Source organism: Canis lupus, chromosome 2 (genome assembly GCF_011100685.1).
Source record: "Canis lupus familiaris isolate Mischka breed German Shepherd chromosome 2, alternate assembly UU_Cfam_GSD_1.0, whole genome shotgun sequence".
Taxonomy (NCBI): Eukaryota; Metazoa; Chordata; class Mammalia; order Carnivora; family Canidae; genus Canis; species Canis lupus.
The window spans coordinates 6,568,875-6,576,188 of NC_049223.1; the positions used below are offsets into that span (position 1 = coordinate 6,568,875).

Consider the following 7,314-nt stretch of genomic DNA (forward strand, 5'->3'; position numbering starts at 1 on the left):
TTTCTTTTGGATAAGTACCTAGAAATGGGATTGCTGGATCATATGATAGTTCTATTTTTAATTTTTCAAGGATCCTCCATATAAATTGGCTGTACCAATTTACATTCCTTCCGATAGTGTGCCAGGGTTCCCTTTTTTCCACATTTTCCCTAATACTTTGGGTTTTTGTTGTTTAGCAATAGTCATTCTAACAGGATGAGGTGCTATCTCACTGTGGTTTTGGTTTGCATTTCTCTGATGATTAGCGAGGTTCAGCACCGTTTTATATAACTATTGGTCGTTTGTATGTATGTCTTTGTTGAAATGTTTGTTTAGATCCTTTGCACATTTTTCAATTGATACATTGTTCTGTTTTGCTTTGTTTTGTTTTTAAGCTGCCTTCATTTCTGACTCTCACTAGTTTTGGCTGCCTAAAGCACCAGTGATGCCTTACCAAAATGTACAGTTGATTAAAAATCACACAATTACAATGTAGACTTAGTGGGAGAGACTGGGTACCACTGGAGTCTTTCCTGGGGTGATGTGACCCAAACTAGAATCCCTAGTTGAAGATATTGACAGAACTTCATATCATAATCATAGTTTATGGTTACTAGAACTGCATCCGCTCTAGACAAGAGCTAATGCAAATTGTCTTCAGTTTAGGTGAGGACTTTGGAAGAAGAATCATTTTTCCCTATTTAATCCTTAGCATCTGTCACTGCTCTTGGCTGTCTTTTTATTTGATCATAATCTTGTATCTACTTTGAACCAGTACTGAAAATTGTGTTTGGATCAAGTGGGATCTCTAGGAAAAAGGTAGAGAGATATTTAAGGCTCTGAAATATTCATATATATTCAGGATGCATAAGGATACCAAAAACACATGGCTTAGAAAGTGAATACTGCTTGATTTTGCCAAACTATGGTGAAATGTTTAGCATAAATTTGATAGTTTGTCTTTTCTAGTTGGCTTTGAATTGACAGCAGACCAGAAAGCGACTTTATGTCAGTCTCTGGAAAGGATTTCAAACTTTAGAAATCAGTTTGTGTGATTAAGAGGAAAAACATTAAATGTCGAGATCAGGAATAAGAGAGGGGACATCATTCAGAGCCTGCAGACAGTAAAAAGATAAAAAGGGAATATTATGAACAACTTTAAGTCTATGAATTTGACAGTTAGATATTATGGGTAGATTGTGTGTAAGGATTCTGTACCCATTCAGATTTGTTTGTGTATGGTGGCAATGGGTTCCCAAACCAAGCCATTCTGCAGCATCAGCTGGGCATCTTATAGTTCAACTCAATTCTGACACTGTCTGCCTGGAGACCACATCATAGCATCAGGTCCCACAGATTAAAAGCTCATTCCTGTAGGACTGCCCCCTCATCCTAGCCACTCATTTCGAGTCCAGGTTTGTTGTCTGACCCACCAGCTATAGATGGCTGTAGATCTGAGGTTCCAACATCCCCCTTCTTGGGTTCGATTACTTTGGTAGAGTGACTCAAAGAACTCAGAGAAACACTGACTAGATCACTGATTTATTACAAAAGAATATAACCCAGGAACAGCCACATGGGAGAGATGCATGGGACAAGGTACGGGGAAAGGTGTAGAGCTTCCATGCCCTCTCCAAGCACACTACTCTCCCCAAATCCTCACGTATTCACCAACCTGGAAGCTTTTGAACCCTATCCTTTTGGATTTTTATGGAGGCTGCATTACATATGCATAATTGATTAAATTATTAGCAATTGGTGAGTGATTCATACGCCAGCCCTTCTCTCCTCCCCTAAGGTCAGAGGGGTGGGCCTGAAAGTTCCAACTCTCTAATCACAGGTTTGGTTCTTTTGGCAACCAGCCCCTATCTTTAGGTGCAGTCCAAAAGTCACCGCATTAACACAACAAAAGACACCTTTGTTGCTCTTACCACTTTGGAAATTCCAAGGGTTTTAGGTGCTCTGTGCTGGGAATGGAGATGAAGACCAAATATGTATTTCTTAGTATAAATCACAATATTATACCTTGAGAGATTCAAATTCCCAAAACACCCCAGGAGAAATTAAAAAAAAAATCTGACTAGTCCTAAATCTGTTGAAGAAATTGATTTGTAGTTAAAAACCTACCCACAAAGAAGACTCCAGATCCTGATGGCTGCATTAACATATTCTATATGTTAGAATGTTTAAGGAAGAAATGAGTCCAATTCTATTCAAACTCAAAAAATGAGGTGGAGGGAATATTTCCCATCTCCTGTTTATGAGGCCAGTATAGGCCTGGTAATTATTAGACAAGACCACTATAAGGAAAGGAATTCAAACCACTAACCTTCATGGTTGTAGATAGAAAAATTCTTAACAATATGTTAGCAAGTTAAATCTAGGATAATAATGTCATGATTAAGTTGGAGTTATCGCAGAAATGAAAGATTGTCATTTTAACGTATTAATAATTAACATATTTAATAGCTTAACAAGAAACAATAAAGGAGAAAATTCATATGATCATCTCTCAGTAGATGCAGAAAAAGCATTTGACAAAATTTAACACTCATTCATGATAAAATCTCTCAGAAAACTGGGAATATAAAGAAATTTACCCCATTTGATAACAGAAACCTGCAGGTATCGTACTTGGAGAAATGTTGAATACTTTACTACTAATATCAGGAACAGAGTAAGGATGTCTGCTCTCAGTACTTCTTTTTTTTTTTTTTTTTTAAAGATTTTATTTATTTATTCCTGAGACACACACACACACACACACACACACACACACACACACAGAGGCAGAGACACAGGCAGAGGGAGAAGCAAGCTCCATGCAGGGAGCCTGACATGGGACTCGATCCCGGGTCTCCAGGATCATGCCCTGGACTGAAGGTGGCGCTAAACCGCTGAGCCACTGGGCTGCCCTGCTCTCAGTACTTCTGTTTGACAATATTGTGGAGTCCCTACTTAATGTAATAAATCATGAAAAGGAAATAAAAGGAAGGAAGGAAAAAGAGAATGAAGAAGTAAAACTTTTTATTTGCAGATGTGATTGTGCACAGAGAACATTGTAAGGGATCTACCAAAAACACTTTCTAGACCTAGTAAGTAGATTTTGCAAGGTCATAAGATACAGGAATACAAAGCTACTGTACAAAAATCAGTGTATTTCTATATATGAAACAACTGAGAAATGAAACAAAAATAATAGCCTTATTATTTTAATATCTTAAAGACAACCTAAATAAACAGATATAATACCATGTTTCTGGATTGGAAGACTCAGTATTATTAAGATGTGACTTAGCCACAAATTGCTGTATAAATCCAGTTCACTGCCACGTAAAATTCCAGCAAGGTTTAACAAATTTTTTATTAGAAATAAACAAGTTAATTCTAAAATTTATTTGGAAATGCAAAGGACGCAGAGTAACCAAACAACTTTGAAAAAAAGAATTAGTTTTATATTATTTATATTGTTATTTTATAATACTTAAAGTTACAAAAATCGTTAGTATAGAATTGCTTTAGTGATAGATATATATAACAATGAAAGGCAGTGGAGAATTGGGAGACCCATGCATACATGATTATTAGTATTCAGTGAGATGATTTGAGTGGTGCTGGAACACGTAGATATCCATATAGACAAAATGAACCTTTATCTTTACCTTACATCATGGAAAAAAGTTAACGCCAAATAGATCACTGACATACATGTAAAAGCTAGACAATAAAACTTCTAGTCAAGAACAAAATATGTGTGACTTTGGGGGTAGACAAAGAGTTCTGTGAAAGGACACAAAAGCACCAACCAGAAAAGAAAACAACACGATAAATTGTATTTCATCAAAATGAAAACTTGTGCTCTTTGTAAAACACCATTAAGAAAATGAAAAGTAAAGCCACTGATGGGGAGAAAATATTTGTATTATGTGTATTTGATCAAGGACCTGCTTCCAGACAACCCAATTTTTAAAATGGGAAAAAGCAGAACTGCCTAAAAGAAGGTACATGAATTGTGTATCAGCACATGAAAAGATGTTCAATAGCATCATGATGGGGGGGGGAGAATGCAAATTAAAACCGCAAAGAACTACCACTGTACTCCACTAGAATAGCTAAATTTAAGAAGAATAAAAATATTAAGGGTTATTGGGTATGTAGGATAATTGAACTCAAACATTGCTGAGAGGCATGCAAAATTACATAACCACTTAGAAAAATATTTTGACGATTTTCATTAAGTGAAGCATACATTTATCACGTGGACTACTCCTAGGTACTTACTCAAGGGAACTGAAAACAGTGTCCACAAAAGGACTCATACATGAATGTTCATAACAGCTTTATTCATAGTATTTCCAAATTTGAAACAGTCCCAAATCCATCAACAGACAACTGTGGTATATCCATGTAATAGTATACTACTCAGAAATTTAAAAAGAACAAACTGTTGGGATCCCTGGGTGGTGCAGTGGTTTAGCGCCTGCCTTTGGCCCAGGGCACGATCCTGGAGACCCAGGATCGAGTCCCACGTCAGGCTCCTGGTGCATGGAGCCTGCTTTCCCTCTGCCTCTCTCTCTCTCTGTGTGTGTGACTATCATAAATAAATAAAAATTAAAAAAAAAAAAAGAACAAACTGTTGATACGGTTAGCACCATGAATGAATCTCAAAATGCTGAGGAAAAAAAAGAAGCCAGACTTGGAAGAGTGCATGATTCTACTTATATAAAATTTCAGAACTTAGTCAACTAAGCTATAGTGAGAGAGAGCAGCAGATCAGTGGTTGTCTGAAGTTGGGAGGGCTTTGATTGCAGAGAAGCATGAAGGGAGTTGGAGAGATGAAAATGTTGGTTGTACGGTGGCTGTGTGGTTCTATGGATGTGTACAGTGGACAGAATTCACTGCAGCATACATTTTAAAGGGGGACACACTTTCTTCTGTATAAATTAAATTGCACTAAAATTTATTTTTTAAAAAAACCAGTTTGATAACACTAGATTTTGGTGAGGATGTAGAGCATCTGATACATTGCTGATGGGAGTGTAAAATGGTACAATATTTAAAAAAACCATTTGGCAGTTTCTTATAAAGTTCACCATATACCTACTTTATGATCTGCCATTTTCATTCCTACATAATTACCCCCAAGGGAAATAAAACACATGTTCACACAGAAGACTTGTTCAGGAATGTTCGTAACAGCTTTATTCATGATGGCTGCAAACCAGAAACAACTCAATGTGTATTAATAGGAAAGTAGCTAGATTTTCATTTATTCCTACTGTGGAATACTTTTTGGCAATAAAAAACAGTAGACTATGTACACATGCAGCAAGATGGATGAATATTGCCTGTGGAGGTAAGGAGACTTTCAGAATGACTAGAGGACACACAGGAAACTTCCTGGGGGTAATGGAAATGTTCTGTCTCATGAGGTTAGGGTGAATTACTTAGATACATGCATTTGTAGCATGTTATGAGCTGTATACTTAAGAGCTGGTGCTTTGTAAGAGTTAAACATTCTGTGTAAATATTTATGCCTCAATTAAAATAGGTGAAAATGCAATTAAAAATACAAAACACGGTTCATATGAGCAGCACATATACTAAAATTGGAACAATACAGAGAAGATTAGCATGGCCCCTGCACAAAGATGACACATATATTTGTGAAGTGGTCCATAATTTTTTTTAATGCAAAACAGGGAAAAAAACCTAAATATAATGAGAAGTTAATGGGCAAAACTAAAACTACCAGCTAAGACATTAAATACCTCACCCACTACTGGAATATTAGTTTTGTCTTCCCTTACTCTGAAATCCTCTCTCTCTCTCTCTCTATATATATATATATATATATTTAAAGATTTTATGTATTTATTTGAGAGAGAGCAATGCATGAGTGTGGGGGAGCGGGAGCAGAGAGAGAGAGGGGAAGCAGACTCTCTGCTAAGCAGGGAGTTCACTTGGGCCTCCATCTCAGGACACTGGGATCATGACCTGAGCCAAAAGCAGACGTTTAACCCATGGAGCCACCCAGGCAGCAGCCCCCCTCCAACTATATTTTTTTAAAAAGAAGGAAATCAAAATAATTTTAGCTTCTGTGATTTCTAAGATCTAATTTCAAAGTTTTTTTTCAAGAATAGTCAGGGAGAGAGTTGCTGTACCTTTCAGAAAGTTGACTTCTTAAAACTTTATAGCTCTAATACCGTATGTTACATCATATCGTTGGACTTATCTTATTCTCCTAAATAGTTTGGCAACATTCTTTTCTTTTCTAAAGATTTTATTTATTTATTCCTGAGAGACAGAGAGGGAGAGAGGGAGAGAAACAGAGGCACAGGCAGAGGGAGAAGCAGGCTCCATGCAAGGAGCCCAACATGGGACTCAATCTCGGATCTCCAGGATCATGCTTGGGCTGAAGGCGGTGCTAAACCACTGAGCCACCCTGGCTGCCCTTTTGCAACATTCTTAAGTTTTGTTTTTCAATAGAGAAAATTTTTCAAATTTTTTCCCCTTAATTATAGCTAACATTGAAAACTTCTAAGTAATTGAATATGAAAATTGAAAAATTACATATTCTGTAGATTTTAAATTACAAACTATTGATATATCTTGGATTTAATGAAACTGGCATGCAACGTTTAGGCAATTTAATTTTATCTAAACCTTTAATTTTTTTGGAAGCCTACCTAAATAAGTAAACTCTGAATACAGTTTGTATATATTAAAAAAAGTAGGGACGCCTGGGTGGCTCAGCGGTTAAGTGTCTGCCTTTGGCTCAGGGCGTGATCCCAGTCCTGGGATTGAGTCTTATGTTGGGCTCTGCGCGAGGAGCCTACTTCTCCCGCTGTCTATGGCTCTGCCTCTCTCTCTGTGTCTCCCATGAATAAATAAATAAAATCTTAAAAAGAAAAATAAAAGTAGTTGATTTGTTTGCTTATGAAAGTATTATACAAATTACTATAGTATAGATTCTTATGTAGGTAAAAACCTGTGTTGTACTGTTTCCCTTAGCTATGACAGGTAATTATATTTTTTATTTCAGAAATTCTTGATTAACTTTTTTTATCGTGGTAAAATACATATACAATTTACCATTTTAGCCATTTTTACATGTATAATTAAGTGCATTAAGTACATTCACAGTGTTGTGTTATGATTATCACTATTTCCAGAACATTTTCATCATCCCAAACAAAAACATTGTGCTCATTGAGCTATAACTCCTCATTCCCCCTAACCCCAGTAGTGTCTATTCTGCTTTTAATATGAATTTGACTATTGTAGGTATCTCATAGAAGTGGAATCGTATAATATTTGTCCTGTTGTGTCTGG

The 7,314-nt window shown here is 36.5% G+C and overlaps 1 non-coding gene across 1 annotated transcript; it reads left to right on the forward strand.

The window, feature by feature from the left end:
* The first annotated feature begins 5,560 nt into the window (after positions 1 to 5,560).
* Positions 5,561 to 5,665, forward strand: LOC119870603. The gene has a single exon (XR_005356254.1). It is a non-coding gene; the product is annotated as a U6 spliceosomal RNA (small nuclear RNA).
* The last annotated feature ends 1,649 nt before the right edge of the window (positions 5,666 to 7,314 follow it).